We start from the raw sequence: 17983 nt of genomic DNA, 5'->3' as shown, positions 1-17983 counted from the left end.
GTGACAGCTTAAAATTGAGGCGCATATTTTGATTGGTCAAAATGCCCTTTTGAGATGGTGAGGCGCCCGTATGTGACACGGGCCTTAGATATTCATAGTGAGTTTTCTAATGGGTGGTGGAATATGCAAAAATGGAATTTCTATCCTCTTTTCTCTTCATGAGAACTTGCACAAGAAGTTTTGGATAGATTCTCACAATAATTCCCACATTATGACTTACCTCAACATCACGAGCTTCTGTTCGAGAGGCACGACATACCTAGCTAGGTACGATTGGGTGGGCCGACGGTCCCTTGCCCCCAATCATACCTAGCTAGGTATGCCGTGCCTCCCAAACAGAAGCTCGTGATGTTGTGTATTTTATGAAACACACTGAAAAAGGCTCCCTTTTCTTATATGTGAATTGTCTAGTGCCTAGACCTACCACAAGAAGATTTAGAAATTTTCTCATGTAGGAAAAGGGAGCCTTTTTCAATGTTTTTCATACAATGCATAAAATCATGAGCTTCTACTTGGGAGGCACCGCATACCTAGCTAGTTATGATTGTGGGCAGGGGATTACCGGCCCCCCACTCGGGTTGGCGGTCCCCTACCCCCAATCGTACCTAGCTAGGTATGATGTGGCTCCCTCACAAAAGGTCAAGATGTTGAGGTAAGGCTGGTTACACACCGCGTGCCCAAGCTTGGGCGCGCAAATGTGGAGGCTAGGCGGCGTTTGCTGATACGCATAGCAGAAAGGGCAGAGGACAAGGTCTTGGACAAACGATACCCCCTGCTCAAGCTCGGGCGGGGGTTGAGCTTTTGCCAGGTCAGCCAAAATCAGGCGACGAACCAATGCGATGGACACAGCTGCAGGAAATGATTTTGCTTTATGATAAAATAATGTAGCCAGTGTGTAATGCATGCCCGCCCATCATCAACGCCCATCATCAAAAGTGATGGGCACCCGCATTGGCAGTGTGTATCCAGCCTAAGTCATAATGTGGGAATTGTTGTGAGAATCTGTCCAAAACTTCTTGTGATATACTCTCTTGTAAATATACTGAACACAAGGGCTCGCTGGCCGGCTGATTCCTGACGCGTAGAGATCCTGCCGCAAAGCCTGCACCTTCTCTCTCTCTCTCTCTCTCTCTGGCCGATTCAGAAGTACAGTACAGGTTCCATGGATCCAAGAGAGGTCGCAATAGCTATACTAGGAAATCATCACTTTCGATTACCTGCGTCAATGGCTGCCTTAAAGCGGGAGGATGACTGCTCCGCTGTGCTGGACTTCTTTTCCCTTCTCTCTCGTAGTAGTACTGCTACCAGTTCTGCTCGATTTAAGCTCATCATTCTTGCCCAGTTTGAGATCGGATGGACGCACTATTTTCTCAGCTCTAAGGTGGAATCCTGATTCTGTGGATTACATCCGGGCAAGGGGGTATTCATCATGGGGAACTCATGGGGGCGACGCAGTCATACCTAATCTTATCCATGCGGTTGAGGATCCCAGTCTCCAATGGGGCGTCGATGCTCTGTTTTTCTTCCTTTCCCAAGCTCAATTTGAGCAGATCGTGAACCTCCGCCTTCTCGCCACCATTCCGCCTGTTACCGCTCTCTGCCTCTCCTCTTTCACTAATGCTTTGTCAGGTGAAATAGATCTCTGCAAAGTTTCACTCGCCTCGTGCAACTTCACTCATCTCTTTGTAACAACAGCCCTGATTAATCATCCGTATTGTACGCTGAAGATGGATACACAAGAGGCCTTTCAAACCAGCACTTCCAAGCTCCACTCGCTCTTCATTGGGAGCGTGACTCTTTCCCCAGGAAATTTGGCCTGGGAAGCTCCAGCCACAGCTCTTGCATCTCACCCTTCCCTCAGTTCCTTTACTCTCTTCGGACTGACGCAGCCTTCGTTCTTAAAAATTATCACCAAACTTTTCTGCTCTGCTTTGATCCAGAATAACCCTCACTTAACTTCCTTGTCTTTTCTCTCCACCAAAAGGTTGAATGAATCTGGATACCAGTCCTTGAACTTCAGTCCCAGAAGTTCTATAGTAATCAGTCGCTTGATAACTCCCTGAAGGCAGTGCTTGATGGCCTCAGACGACATGGCACTCTTCACCAAGTAAGCTTTGATGGCACACCACCTCTAGACGGTGACCCTGTAATTGCTGCACAACTCAAGAAGAACGCAGAACATGCCGATCAAATCAAGTTGTTCAAGGCAGAGGGTTTCAAACTAGTGCCCCGTTCCACCGTTCGACTCTATCTGTGTGGCCTTCCCCTCTCAGGTATTCATCACACCCAAAGTATCTACAAGGATCTATTTGCTTGACATGCCTTGCTCAATGCTTCCTTCTTAACATCCTTGTGTACTTCACTTTGTTCATATGACCACGTTTTGTCATTTCATATGCGGTCTTGTAGGAAAGACTTCAATATCTCGGTCACTTTTCAAATGGAGCAAAGGCTCACTTCCTATATGGTCACGCCTCAAAGGTACCAAATTATCTGATCGAACGCGTGGTATTGAGGTAACCATCATTGAAAGCCAGCTAGATCGCCAGAGGATATCAGTGTGGGACATGGCTGGTCAGTTGGAGTATCACTCTTTTCATGACAGCATGCTTCCTGATCTTGGTGACCTTGCCATTCCCTCTTTGTTCTTGTTTATCTGGAATCCCTTCAAGATGAATGATCAAGGCGAATTTTTGCGAGATGCAGTGGGTGGTAAATTCGTTGTGAAGCACCCGAACGACTTCAGGGACGATTTCAAGTATTGGCTTAAGTTTTTAGCTTCCAAGACTCCCAAATCCAATGTCCTCAAACCCAATGTGGTGGTTGTTGTGACTAGGGAAGACCTTGGTCTCCCAGACATGAAAGTAGAGTTACATACTATTTTTGAGTCACTACGAGTGGAGTTTGAAGACTATATCCATTTGGACATGGAAGGGTTCTTTCAGGTGAATGCAATGAATCCCAATAAGGTGTCAATCCTAGGATCTCATCTGTTAAAGTGCACAAAAGCTATCCTTGAGGTGGCAATTGATGATTTCAGTATTTGTGATGAGGCAAGGAACCTCTTTGCATGTTGGACTCGAAAAGGGAAGATCCCTCCTTTGATTACAAAAGAGAGGTTCTTTTGCCTAACCCAGGAGAAGCTAGGCATTCATGAAGAGATGTGTGAGGCAGTTGCACGCTCTCTTAACAGTTCTGGGGATGGATTTTTTTGCCAACCCTTGAGCTTGTGGTCATGGATACAAAATGGTTCTGCCAAAATATCATGGGAGATATCTTACACTTCGATGTGAAGTCTATTGGCTCATTTACTCAACACTCCTCCAACGGATTTTTCACGCCCCATTACCTGGAGAGGCTTTTAAAGGAGGAGTTGATAATCTCGAGACAGGGTAGCAAGTGGAGATTTCAAGGACCAGGTACATGTATCAATTTCTTAATGTCTCCCCCTATATAGTTCATGAAGATGATAATTTATAATTATACCTTGACATTTTAGGGATGCACCCAACTCCAAGGAATCTATAGAGGTTGCTGGAAGCGATCTAGTGAAGCTGCTAATCGGTTTGCAATTAGCTTGCCCCAGAGATAATACTCAAAAAGACTCTGACATTTTCCTTCCAGCAAGTCTTTGTGGGAAGGCTAGGGAGAGCCTTTTGCCAGGTAAATATCTCAGGCTTAATGATCGCAACGCATCACATGTGGGGAGGAGACTGAATGTGAGATTCCAAGCGCACATTCCTTACCCCAGGAATTTTTCCCCGGCTCCAGGTGCAATTCATGAGGATCTTATTTTTCTGTTTGTGCGTGTGTGTACTCTGTGTGTGTGTGTGTGAGAGAGAGAGAGAGAGAGAGAGAGAGAGAGAGAGAGAGAGAGAGAGAGCTGTTGGATCAACAAGTCTCTCTCAATAAGAATTTCAAGTTTTGCAGGTAACACTTCACAACATGCTCACCACTCGAGGTGTAAATGTGGAACTTGAGCAGGACGTCCTAGCGTTTGCCGATGCTGGTTCAAGAGTTCTCTTGGAGTTCTGTGCATTGGAAGGAAGAGAAAACTTTATAGACATTTTGGTTTGCTCTCGGCACACGTCAGATGAAGCTCTGGAGTGGGTCCATGAGAAGGTGATAGCTGAAATGATGAAGGTGTTTGCAGATCCCAGAGGAATTCCGGGAGTTGACCTCACACATTTTGTGATACAGCCAGCCTGTATCAGAGGACTTGTGGATGAAGCCAAAGACAAGCCGTTCCCATACAGATTTTGAGAGATAATCTGAGGGAACATATACAGAAGAAAGGGGCAAAGCTTCTAGTTGATGGTACTCCAAATGGAATAATCTACACTTGGCAGACGGAGCCCTTGGCAGACGATAATGTGGTGATGCTGTTGGGGGAAGCCGAAGTCGTCAAGATTATCGAAGCATACATGAATAGCTTGAAAGAAACTGCAAAAGATGTCCTGGATCTATCTGTTGAAAAGAAAAGCAGCAAGCAAAAGAGGCCCGAGTTTGGTACCACCGAATCCCAGAAGCAGATAAAAGCCTTGTTCCACTTGATGGAGGCCAACTATGCAGTGACTCGTGAAATAAGAAAGGATGTAAAGGAGGGAAAGGCGGGCATGAAGCGGCTGTCTCAGCAAGTTGAAGACCTGCGTGGTGCTGTACTGCTGAGACTGTATGAGCTGGTCACTTTTGCAAAGGAGGGAGAAGCAGGCAAGCTCCCAAGGATGTTTGTTTTGACAGAAGAGGAGGGGCGTGTGCGCAGAGTGGTATGCAGAATGGTTCCTGGTCTTCACAAGTTGCGTCTGGAGCTTCTGTGCGAATGCCATAATGAACGAGCCCACTTGGTGAATGGGCAGAGCGGCATAAGCATAACAACACTCGATGAAGGGCTTGTCAAGAGTGGTCTACCTTACATCCATGGATTCTTAAAGGTTGCATATGCAGCAACCAAGATTGCTGCCCATGTGGCTGTTGGCTGTAATGATCTCATTCCTGACTTCACTGAAGTACTCGCAAATATTGTAGATGCTCCAGAGTTCGGCCCTTCACAACCATTCTCTGGTTTCACAGATGTTGGGAATCCTTCCTCTAGGTACTTATTTCAACCTTTTGGATTCAAAGTACTGTGTTGAGAACTTATTTCAAGGGTGAAAATGTTACCATGCTGCAGGATCGATTTAAGCAGCATCCAGCACTGGCTTTTTAAAGTCCTCTCTGCTTGCGGTTGCACAACGAGTAAGCTGATCTATGAACATTTCAGGCTCAGTCGTATCCGATATGCTGATTCAGCAGTTGCATGGGTGTGTGACAAGCACTGCCCAGAAGGTGAACCTTGACCGCCATGAGTCAAACTCAGATAGTGTGATTTTATGTTTAATGATGGCTGATAGACCTTTTAGTTCACATGGTGATCTTAAGGTTGTTGATGTAGTATAGCCTTTTTTCCTCAGAGTTACTTGAACCCAAAACCTTCTGAAGGAAGGAGAGCTTGATAATAAAGACCTGAAATTTAATGCTTTTAGAAAGAGTATTGTGTGTCTCTTATCATGGGCATTGGTTGTAAGGATAGTGTGAGTCAAAGGGCAATCATTGTGCGAATGGATGTATAGGCCTTGTATGTTCTCCTTCCCCGGTTGATTTTCATCTACTTCTTATCCAACAATTAGAGTTTGGCCACTTTGACAGGAAGTGTTAGATCCAACATTTAGATTTAACTCATGGACATGCTTGGCTTGATGGGATGAATTCCTTAGTGCAACTCCCCCTCTTTTAGCTTAGGGCGTGGTGTTTCTTGGATGGTGCAGTTATTGGTAGACTTTCTTGCTGAAGGAGCTATACTCCACACATTCTCTCCCCTATCATATTTTGTTCAAAGAACTGGAGTCCATTCCATGAACTCCATGCCATAGCTTATGTAATGTTTGATTTTCAAGGGAAGAGGACCCACTTTATTCAGAAGAGAAGAGAGCCCGCAACAAGCCTGCATAAGGATGTCAATTGAGATTGGCAGTGGTCATATCTTCCCTGTTTAAACCCCTGGCTTTGTAGTAGCTTTTATATGATTTAGCACTTTGCAAGGCTGTATTGGATCTCTTCGTCCATTGACCATCTGACAATTGACTGGTCTCTCAAGGAAGAGCAAAGGCCTTTGAGACTTGAAGCAGGGACAAAAGAGACTCGAGGTCTTAACGTAGCACCTTGGATTGTAAGGGTATGATGGATAGAGCTATGTGAAGCCCTTGTTAAGAGAAGAGAGGATTGACATCCTCAGAAGAGCGAGTTAGGAGACGGTATTTTCTCTGTCATGGGTTGTGAATATATTGCAGATTCTGCAGTACATGATACAAAGGGATGTACCCTTCTTGTTGGTTGAAAGATTAAGCTAGGAAACTGTGAGGGCGGCCATGTTTTAGGTCTTCAACTAGACATTGGAAATGTCTCATTCATGTGTATATTTATATGCATTTGAAACGTCTAAGTTTTGGAGAATGCTTGCAAGGCAGAGGAAACCATGCTCCCTACAGGTGGCTGGAGTAATGCTGATCTGGAAACTGTGATTGATGTAGGCCAGACAAGGGGAGCTGCTACTCTGTGTGTGTGCGCGCGTACGTGCACGCCCATACACGAGCAGCTATGGTGCATGCAATGATGAGGACAGAGGCTATGGGCAATGTGGGAGAGGGCGATGCGGGCAACAAGGATGAGGGCAATCGGGGCAGCCAAGGTTTTCTCTCTCTCTCTCTCTCTCTCTCTCTCTCTCTCTCTCTCTCTCTCTCTCTCTCTCTAGTATCCCCAATTTATTTAAAATAAAAAATAGCGCTAAAAAAATCCCTGAGATGATTAACGTATTTGGTTGGGCTCAGACGAATCGGTGGACAACATCGGAGAGTTTTACTTGCCTCCATCCTGTCGGTTCGCAAGAGACGGAGTTTTATGCAAACATGCGAGTTCGACTCATGTTGGTTGAGCCTTCTCGCCTACAAATGGCGCTGAAAAGTACCTGATGGTGGGTTCAATGCGGTTTTTTTTTGGGAAGGAATGCAAGACTTATTTTTAGCTCAATCGATTTATGAATGCATGGACAACGCACGACTGCTATCGTCTGAACCAGGCTGATTAACACTGCAGGCGAATCCGTTCAAGAGCGCTGTTAATAGTGTAGCTTGCACTATTTCACCGAGAGCTTCTATTTAAGGACACAAAATAGCAGGCTCACTGTATTCGAACCCAGACAGCGAAGGAATTGAATTCAACGAGCGCCAGGCTACACCACGATGACGAGCGTCCATGATGTTGTACACATCACTTTCATATCGAAGGAATTGAACTCAATGAGCGCTAGGCTACACCACGATGACGAGCGCCCACGACGTTGTACACATCACTTTCATATCTCAAAAAAAAAAGGCCCATAAAGCCCCCGCCATATCAACAACCTACGCCCACCTCTTGTCAGCTCCTGCGACGTTTGTGACCTACCTACACGTATGCTGCCTTTGCCCAAACAACACATCGCCTAGTTCCTTCACTTTCAACACCTTCGTCCACGCTCTGCTTTCCAGCCAAGTATCTCGATGAGATACTCACTATTTTTTGAATTTATTCCAATGGGTACCCCCTACTTACTGGAAAGTTCATTGCTTTTGTTACGTGACACATCCAACCCTATGTGTCTGTGGACAAGCTACTTCATAACAAGGGTTCCGTCAGTCCAGTCAGTTTAGAATAGGAAGTGATATGGTACTTTTGTGAGTCTGTTCGCAGACCGTGCATGTCGAGACACTTAGTGTAGATGCATATCCTCTGGTTGCACAGAGCATGACCATCAGATCCCAGTCAGATCCCATCAGTAGCATTTTTACAGTGCATAGACCTATTTTTCCTATTTTTGACATTTTTCACTTATTATTTTTAAGTGACTTTTGTTGGAAAGTAGGTAGGGCAAATTTACTAAGTTTGTATAAATAGAAACCTAGCGCTAGCACTTTCTGGCAGAAGAGGTAGCAGGAGCACACGCTCAATAGATAACTTCTCAGCAGAACCCCCAAGAGACCTAGCGTTTTTGCATCACAGCAGAAGGTTTGCGTTTTTGGACCAGATCAGCCAACGTTTTTGCATTGGCAACAACTTGGCGACAACAAGAAGCAGAAGACTCCTAGCGTTAGCAGATTTGCACAACGACAGCAGATCAACCCTAGCATTGGCAGATTTCCACCGCAAGTCAAATTTTCAGCCCCAACATTTTTGCATCTGCCAGGCATTTCAGCGTTTTGCAGATCTACCGTGACGAAAACAGCCCATAGACCAGCGTTTTCAGTTTTCAGCAGTCAGACTCCGTCGTAGAACTCCCAAACTTCGTAGATCTCACCTTCCCACAGTAGATCCTCCCCGCACGGTCAGATCCATCGAAGTGTGCAGTTTCAGCCCGGAAAACGCAGATTTCAGCATCTGCGTTTTCAGCGCGTCGTCGTCGCATCGTCGTCACCGACATAGAGTCAGAATTCAACAGATAAAGATTTGCAGATTTCAGCCCTTAGAGTTTTCAGATTTCAATCGTCTCGTCGTCGTCCTCATCGTCGTCGACATCGTCGGCAAGTCCAAGCATTGTAGAGATTTGTGCAATCATAAGTAGACCGCTCTCACCATAGAGAGTGGGGCCTTCGGAGGAGGGTTTTACAACGTCTCTAGTGTTGTATTCTCTTCTCTATCTCTCATTCTCATGCACTTCCATTCACTTTGTTTGTGTCCATTGCACTCTCTCACTAAAGGAACGGAAGGCTCTCTCTTCCGTAAGTAAAAAGGAAACTTGAACACAGTTCGGAGCACTCATCTTGAGCAAAGTTCAAACATTCATTCCGCTACATCTAACTTTGGTATCAGAGCTTTGGCAGTGTTCTATATCACTCAAGGAAAGAACCACAAGAACCACATAATTTTTTTTTGCTTGTTGCGGTCGCACGTAACCCAAGTTCACTTGGGCGTGTCAATTCCTAATCGTGTTTTTGAAGAATGACAGGAAACCCAAGAAAGAAGGGTTTTTTCAACCTTCCCTTGTGCCTCTTTTCGCTCATTGAGAGCGGACCGTGCACTTAGCGGCCGGCCACTCGACGTGAGGTGGGAAAAAGCAACATTGGTGTGAGCGCAAGGCCGCCAAGGGGTGCGCCCGCGGAAAAGAGCTAAACTCGGGTGAAGAGAAGATCCTTCTCTAACGCAGATTGCAAGCGAAAGAAGAACCTCAAGAACTCAAGAACCTCAAGAACCAAGACCCTCAAGAATCCCAAGAACCAATATCCCCACGAACCCAAGTTCCTCGTGAACTTAAGAACCAAAGACCACAAGAACCCCCGACTTCAGTGGATCGTCATCACTCGAAGCCGAATGGATACTTCGCTTGGAAGTGATGAGCATGAGAGAGGCGAAGAAGAATTTTCCCTACTAGGAGGTTTTTCCGACCCTCCCCTTTCCCCATCTACGCCAAGGATTGCACTAACTCCTATGGAGGAGTTGAAGCAATTGTTTATGGACAAGAAGTTAGAACGCGAAGAAAGCAGAGCAGAAATGGATCGCAAGCACAATGAAAGAAGAGCCGAAATGGAGCACGAACACCAAGAAAGAGATGCAGAAATAGCCCGCGAACACGAAGAAAGAATGGCAGCCATAGCCCGTGAAAACGAAGAAAGAATGGCAGCCATAGAGCGTGAGCACAACGAAAGGAAGGCCGCCTTGATGCGACTCTTTTCTCAGGTGCAGGTGCAGATGCAAGAGATTCGGGAAAAGGAGACTCTCATTCTCTTTTTCTCCAAAGTATGACACACAGGATTCACATGATGATCAAGATGTGATTTCTCCCAAGCATGATGATTTGCATGATGATCAAGATGGGATTTCTCGCAAGCATGATGATTTGCATGAAGATGATGTGAGTGTTCACAAGGATGATGTGTTAGTTGATACTTTCTCTAGTGCAGCTAACCTCATTGCAGATTCGATCATTCACGAAGAACCGATCTTGGCTTTCGAGTTGAGGTCTATAGAACCCCCAATAGAAGATTCGATACATTCGGAAGAACCGATCTTGGCTCTCGAGCTTAGGTCCAAAGAACCCTTACAGGAAGTACTATGTGTTGGCATGATTAGTCAGCACGCATTGTTCGAGTGTTTCATTCGTGATCGTTTCCTGTATTTTCGTCAGCGTCTTTATGTGATCCCTTTTCCTAGGCATGACATATTGTACGTTGAGCACGTTTTACTCATGAATGAGCTAACCTCATTGCGGATTCGATCATTCACGAAGAACCGATCTTGTCTTTCAAGTTGAGGTCTATAGAACCTCCAATAGAAGATTCGATACATTCGGAAGAACCGATCTTGGCTCTCGAGCCTAGGTCCAAAGAACCCTTACAGGAAGTACTATGTGTTCGCATGATTAGTCAGCATGCATTGTTCGAGTGTTTCATTCGTGATCGTTTCCTGTATTTTCATCAGCGTCTTTATGTGATCCCTTTTCCTAGGCATGACATATTTTACGTTGAGCACGTTTCACTCATGAATGAGCACATATGTATGCAGATTATTCATGAAAAGCTGAAAAGTATGCATTCAAGGGAGTCACATTCCATGTCTCTTCCTTGGCACGACACGGTCGTAGAAAGAGCACGAGCACCAAGCATGGGCATTTCTGTTGTGAATTGCCACAGTTGATTGATTTAGATAAAAAAGACAAGATTCGATCTCATTGTTTGCGTATGTGTGGTGAACGGTTTGGCACTCCGTCTCTTTGCTCATCTACATTGCATGCACAGTCTTTAAAGAAGACGAGATTTTTTCCAGTCACTTTATATGGAATAGGTATGTTCATGTTTTTGTGTTGGAAGTGGTTTCAAGAATTTTCAGCCATGGAGATTCTTGAAGAAGAAAGAAGCATGACTCTAGATGCAGTTGAACCATTGAAGGAGCCTCAGAAGACTTTGTCTCGCTTTCGGCGCGGCCCAAGGAAGCAAGCGTTGCAGACCTTTATGAAGTTCAAGTACCGCACCACCCACACATCAAAGTGGACCGGCGAAGAGTCCCTTCTAGGATTCTGGATACTATTGGCGATCTCCCTCGACGCCATACAGTTTGGTACCAGTACCTCACTTTGAAAAGGAGGGGATGTCACGTGACACATCCAACCCTATGTGTCTGTGGACAAGCTACTTTATAACAAGGGTTTCGTCAGTTCAGTCAGTCTAGAATAGGAAGTGATCTGGTATTTTTGTGAGTCTGTTCACAGATCGTGCATGTCCAGACACTTAGTGTAGATGCATATCCTCTAGTTGCACACAGCATGACCATCAGATTCCAGTCAGATCCCATCAGTAGCATTTTTACAATGCATAGACCTATTTTCCCTATTTTTGACGTTTTTTAACTTATTATTTTTAAGTGACTTTTGTTGGAAAGTACATAGGGAAAATTTACTAAGTTTGTATAAATAGAAACCTAGCGCTAGCGCTTTTGGGTAGAAGAGGTAGCAGGAGCACACGTTCAACAGACAGCTTCTCAGTAGAACCCCCAAGAGGCCTAGCGTTTTTGCACCACAGCAGAAGGCTGGCGTTTTTGGACCAGATCAGCCAACATTTTTGCATTGGCAACAACTTGGCGATAGCAAGAAGCAGAAGACTCCTAGCGTTAGCAGATTTGCACAACGACAGTAGAACAGTCCTAGCGTTAGCAAATTTCCATCGCAAGTCAGATTTTCAGCCCTAGCGTTTTTGCATTTGCCAGGCATTTCAACGTTTTGCAGATCTACCGCGAGGGAACTAGCCCATAGACCAGCGTTTTCAGTTTTCAGCAGTCAGACTCTTCAGTAGAACTCCCAAACCTCGCAGATCTCACCTTCCCGCAGCAGATCCTCGCCACACGGTCAGATCCATGGAAGTTTGCAGTTTCAGCCCGGAAAACGTAGATTTTAGCATCTGCGTTTTCAACGCGTCGTCGTTGCAACGTCATCATCGACATAGAGTCAAAATTCAGCAGATAAAGATTTGCAGATTTCAACCCTTAGAGTTTTCAGATTTCAGCCATCTCGTCGTCGTCGACATCGTCGGCAAGTCCAAGCATTGTAGAGATTTGTGCAATCATAAGTAGATGGCTCTCGCGATAGAGAGTGGGGCCTTCGGAGGAGTGTTTTACAACGTCTCTGGTGTCGTATTCTCTTCAGTCTCATGCACTTCCATTCATAGTGTCCACTTTGTTTGTGTCCATTGCACTTTCTCACTAAAGGAACGGAATGCTCTTCCTTCCGTAAGTAAAAAGGAACCTTGAGCACAGTTCGGAGCACTCATCTCGAGCAAAGTTCAAACATTCATTCCGCTGCATCTAACAACTTTATTCAATTACTTCCAAGATTCTTCTTGATTCCGTTTCTTACCACTCGGGCGAAGGCTCTCGTACCTCTTGATTCCGCTTTTGACGTGACATAAAAGGGACAAGGCAGAGTCGAACCCATCACAATTGCTATGTATTCTATCAGCTTGTCTCCCGTAACCAAGCAAGCAGCCAGACTAAGCTGTTGCGGATTGGTAGCGCCAGACACCACAAAAAAGCGCTCGCAAGTCCACCTCTCTGTGCATCACCTCCGCCTCAGTCTTGCTCATCTCCTCGCGCATCCCCTCGTCTACCCGTAGCCTCGTGCACACGACCACCGTCCTCAGTCCTGTGCATCTCCTCGTCTACCCGCAGCCTTGTTCTTAGGACCATCGTTGCTTGATAGATTGGTTATTTGATCTTTAAGGTCGCCTGGGATAGTTTCTTACGACGTTAAAACTCTCTTCTTCTTCTTTCTTTGATTCCTATTATTTATGATTTAATGTAATCGGGTACTTCCTACTTAGGCTACAATTTTTTTTATAGCAAAACTCACAATTGTGAGTGAATTATATTAATCAACCGAAAAAATTACAAGGTCTTGTCATGCTCGTGTTGAGCCATGACATCATCCAGGGACCATAATTACATCGCCAGCCATCCCAACCAACTCGCCTCCTTATCCTTGATACATAAGGTCCATTATCATGTTCTTCTGAGATCTTTTAATTACCGATAGCCAAGATTTTTCCCCATCCTAGGCATACCCTCTACTGACAACAAGGCACAAGTAGTCCTAGACCAATCCTCCGAGTGTTGCTTGCGTCCGAGCGTCCTAATTAGCACTTTGCTTTCTTGTATAATTTCTGCGAAGCTTGCCACCTCAAGACCTCCTTCAAACACACGGCCGTTCCTTGTCTGCCATACATTATGCAAGAAGAAGTACCTGACGATTTGAGTGCTGATGAGGATGGTTGAACCACCTGAATTCTTCCCTCCAAGGAATAGATCATTCTTGTAAAAACCAATTTTCCATGTTCTTTGGACCCACTTGCATATTTTTCCTGCGAGGCCTTTGATAGTTGGGAAATCCATGAAGAGGTGGGCCAGATCTTCACTAGCCAACTTGCACCCCAAGCATCGATCTGACCCAATCCCTCTTTCCTAAGTCTTCACCCCCGTCGGTAGAGCACCCCAAATTACCTTCCATAAAAATACCTTCACGTGTTGCGGAACCTTTGGCTTCCAGATGTTCTTTATTACTTGCTCCCACCTTTCCTCCGGCCATTGTTTTTTCCATATCTTGTTAAGGGGACTAGACCAATTCTTCTTATGCATCATTGTATGGTAAATGTCTTTAGGATGGGATTTCCCTAAGAGACTGCTTCCAGGCCATTTCCAGGCGTTCCAGTCAAACTCCGAATCATAGATAGGCATTATTATATTGTCAAGCTCTTTCCTCACTTTGTGGACCAGCAAGACCTCCAAGCTATTCAGTTGGTACTGGGTAATGAGAAGATCAATGATTTTCCAACTCTTGTTGTCACTATCCCAGAAGTGCCCCAGTCGATTCAAACCCTTATTATTCAGCTTCCTGGCTGTCTCTATCCAATAGGGAATTTGTGGCGGATCTACAACTTTGGAAAGCCAGGGGGGCCAATGCAAAATGAGTTCTTGAAGTACCTAGTTTTTCCCCCCCACTTTAAGACTCCTGTTGCTCTGCATTTTCTTATCAATTCTCTTGAGCTGCCCCCTAGTCTTAGGGTAGTCCACGTCGGGGCTAACAACTTGTCATGAACCTCCATCCCTCTCCAGTTTCCACCTTTCGAGCCAAGTTGAGCTGCTTCTATCATATCTTTGATCATGACAGCCCAAACTTGATCCTGTTTAGCCAAGGAAACAACAAATTTGGCACAGCAAGCTTCTGCATGGGCCACAAGGTCCAGAATTCCGAGGCCTCCTTGATTCCCCAATCGAGCAACTGATTCCCAACGGGCCCATTGCCATGGCCTGGAGGATTTTGTGTTGTTTTTCCATAAAAACCTTTTCACTAGTTTTAAGAACTCTTTCTAGTGACACTTAGCCATCTTGAGAGGCGGGCTAGTGAAGGCAATATAAGGAATCATAAAGGCATTTATCACTTTTATCCGGCTTAGGAATGGGAGAAGAGCATACTGCCACCTACTCATTTTTGTTTTGATTTTTTCAAGCACCCACTCAAATCTTTGCTTGTGAGTTACGTCCACCCCCAAGGGGGCTCCCAAATGTCTGAAGATATTCCCTTTTGTGACAATCTCCCCTGACCAGTCAGAAGGGTCAAATGAGTCATTTTCCGATAGGGAGATCAGCCTTGACTTCTGTATATTACATTGGGACCCCGAAGCTACTGAGAATATTTGTACAATCTCCAGATCTTTCCTGATGACCTGGGGGCATGCCTTCAAGAAGAGTAGAGAATTGTCTGCAAAAAGTTTTGCTAGGAGTTGGCTATTTTCTGGCAAATCCAAGCCGTGCAACTCCCCTCGTTCCACACTAGCTTCGAGCGTCGTGATTAAAGGATGTGATCCTATGGCGAAAAGCAGGGGGGTCAGAGGGCATTCCTGCTTAATAGACCTTTTGACCTCAAAAGAGCCCACAATTCTATCGTTGAATAGGAGCTCTGATTGGCTTCCAGCTCCCAGTACACTTACCAGACGACATAGGCGTGGCCCAAAGCCCAAAGCTTCCATGACGGCTTCTATATATGTCCATGTTATTCTGTCATAAGCCTTATCCAGGTGCAATTGTAACAACACACACTTGCTTCGTGACAGTTGCGTACTCGATGCCCACCATTGCTGCCAAGATGTTATCGTAAATGGACCTTCCTTTGATGAACCCATGCTAATGGGGAGAGACGATCTTGGTTAGTAAGGGGACTAATCTGAGGCCTACAACTTTAGCAATAATTTTGTAGGCCACCAACATCATCGTTATAGGGCACCATTGTTTCAGTTGAGAACAACAGATCTGTTTGGGGATGGGTTTGATAAGCCCTCTCTTTACATTTATCTCCAACGACCCTTCGAAAATGGCTTTATTGGCCAACCTTGTGATTGGGACCTTGAGATTGTCCCAAAATTCTCTATAGAATTCTACCGTCATCCCATCCCAACCAGGGGACTTTTCCTTGCCAAGGGCTCGTAATGCTAGTGAACATTCATCTTCGAAAAATGCCCTTTCCAAGAAATTAGCTTCTGAGTGGGGAATGTTCTTCTTGACACTCTGAAGTAATTCCACTTCTTGGGACTTGATCTCTGGTCGTCCAATGATTTGATTAAGATAGCTGAGTATCAGACTAGCCACCTCATCCTGGTTATGAAATGCTGTCCCTTTCTCATCACCGAGCAAGCGGACGTGGCCTCGACTCTTCATTAGGAAGGGAATGGGGTCTAAGGGGGTCTCTTTATTTGCCATGGGATTAAAACGGAGATTATGGAAGGGGCAAATGGGTGGATGCCATGTGGACTGAAATGGTGGGTATGGCAGGTCCTAAAAGTAAGTGGTCAATCTTGTGCTCTTTTATAAAATACAAAGAGAAAATCTCTTATAAATTCAAAAAAATAAACTTTTCTCTAAATAGTTGAGTAAAAACCAATACTTTCTCTCTCTAGTGGCTATCAATTTCTCCCCCTCTCTCTCTCCTAAAAAGGGGTCCCTCCAAAAACGTGTTGATCATTCTCTCTCTCTCTCTCTCTCTCTCTCTCTCTCTCTCTCTCTCTCTACTGTACCATCTCTCACTTCTCTTCACTTCACCTTGTAAGAGTTGCTTCTCTTTCCTTCCTTTCAGTTTTCCCTCCCAAAAGCTCTGCAACAGAAGTTTGAACCTCCTTTCCCTCCTCAAGCTTACTGCACTCTTCTCAAGCTGAAGTTCTCCATTTCTCCATGAGCCTCACTAAACACCTCTACCTGAAGCTGAAGATCTGCTACATATTCTTCTGCTAGATCATCCCTCTTTCTTTCCTCGACAAGTTTCCTACTCCTTCTTCATTGTGCTCTCTAGAGAGGATCTACTTTCCTCTCAAGCTTTGCAACATTATCTTTCCTATTAAGCCAACAAGCAGGTGGAGCAGTATAGCAGTAAGTGGCATCCTTCGTTTGATGTACCATCAAGAATCTTGCTCTATACAACTGAGAACATGGATGTGCAATCTCTAATCATAAGTGTTTGTTTGCAGGTTGTGCCACTATTCTCCATGGCATCATCAGGTACTCAACGACCTAGGAGTGTCATTGACTCCATTTCATGCAGCAATGTACAAGACGACAGTGGATGTTGGGTGACGATGGAGTTCAAACGATTGATGTGGGTGACAATGCAACCCAACTCAAGAGGTGCACATAAGGTCTCAAGGAGACACATGGCTTCTCAAGCACACCATTGGAAGGGAAGGATCATGGAGTTCAAGCAAACCCATGACGGCAAGCGTCTTGCAAAGGTGCAACATGTGTATGTTGCTTCACAACTGAAGCTAGAGACAACAATGGCTCCATTGAGGTTTCCTGCAAACTGTAATTTCACTCCTTTGTCAAGTTTTTAGATTGTATATTTTGTACTTCTGTTGTATATTTTACTTTGATGTCTATAAGGCTTTCATTGCTTGTTCATGTTTGCAGATGTATTCCCATCCGATTTTGTAGAGTGGGAGCCAATAGAGTCTTTCACAGGAACTTATGAGGCCATCCATGTTGACCTTGGCAAGCTGCTCTATGGGGGTTGTCCATCCGCGGGGCTTGTCTCAAGGGACATTTTTTTTATAACTATACTTATGTAACGCCTAGGCAAACTAGGTATGGTAATCTTTCTTCGGTTCATCCACCAACCTTGCAGAGTATGGAATGACCTAAGTCTGATAGTGTCTTGATCACAGCAACCAAAAGGAGAATCGAGGCAGATGTGTATTCAGCAAATGGAGTGCACCTATGGTTCCCATAAAGCTTCCCTAACTTGGTTTATGTCCCTTCATGTGTTCGTAATTATCTTTCGACTGTAGAGTGTTCACAGGACACCAACAATGTGGATTTGCAAAGGGGGAAGTGCGATCAAACAATTCTATGCGGCCAAAAAAAACTTTCGCTATCGCTTGTTGAGGTTTATAAAAGGGCTTACTGAGCGGGACTATAGGACAGAGGATGAGGATGACCTCATAGACTTGAGCATGGGGTGCATAGGCACCCAATTCATGTCTTGGGACATGGTTCAAGTATTTCTTGTGCTTGAGGGCATGGAGAAGGGAAAATCAAAGGAAAAGGCCGACCAGAAACCTCCTGTAATGTCATGTGACACATCCAACCCTATGTGTCCATGGACAAGCCACACCATAACAGGGTTTCCGTCAAGTCCAGTCAGTCTAGATTAGAAGTGATCTAGCACTTTTGTGAGTCTATTCGTAGACCGTGCATGCCCAGTCACTTAATGTAGATTCATATCCTCTGGTTGCACACAACATAAGCATAAGCATTTACATCAGATTCCATCAGAGTCAGCTTGGAAAATTTTCAAGTGACTTTAGCCTATTTTTGACATTTTTCACTTATTATTAAGTGACTTTTGTTGGGAACTGAGTAGGGCAAATTGGGTAAGTTAATATATAAG

At 44.9% G+C, this 17983-nt stretch overlaps 1 pseudogene across 1 annotated transcript; it reads left to right on the top strand.

Moving 5' to 3' along the window:
- Nucleotides 1–1084: 1084 nt before the first annotated feature.
- Nucleotides 1085–17206, top strand: LOC147441355 (protein TORNADO 1-like; annotated as a pseudogene). The gene is made up of 10 exons (XR_015184315.1): nt 1085–1629; nt 2211–2273; nt 2410–3419; nt 3500–3771; nt 3931–5092; nt 5171–5325; nt 6572–6724; nt 6864–7006; nt 16566–16899; nt 17005–17206. The product of XR_015184315.1 is annotated as a protein TORNADO 1-like (transcript).
- The last annotated feature ends 777 nt before the right edge of the window (nt 17207–17983 follow it).

Source organism: Adiantum capillus-veneris, chromosome 15 (assembly GCF_014529385.1).
Source record: "Adiantum capillus-veneris isolate H3 chromosome 15, ASM1452938v2, whole genome shotgun sequence".
Lineage (NCBI taxonomy): Eukaryota > Viridiplantae > Streptophyta > Polypodiopsida > Polypodiales > Pteridaceae > Adiantum > Adiantum capillus-veneris.
This window is presented reverse-complemented; position numbering and strand designations above follow the sequence as displayed.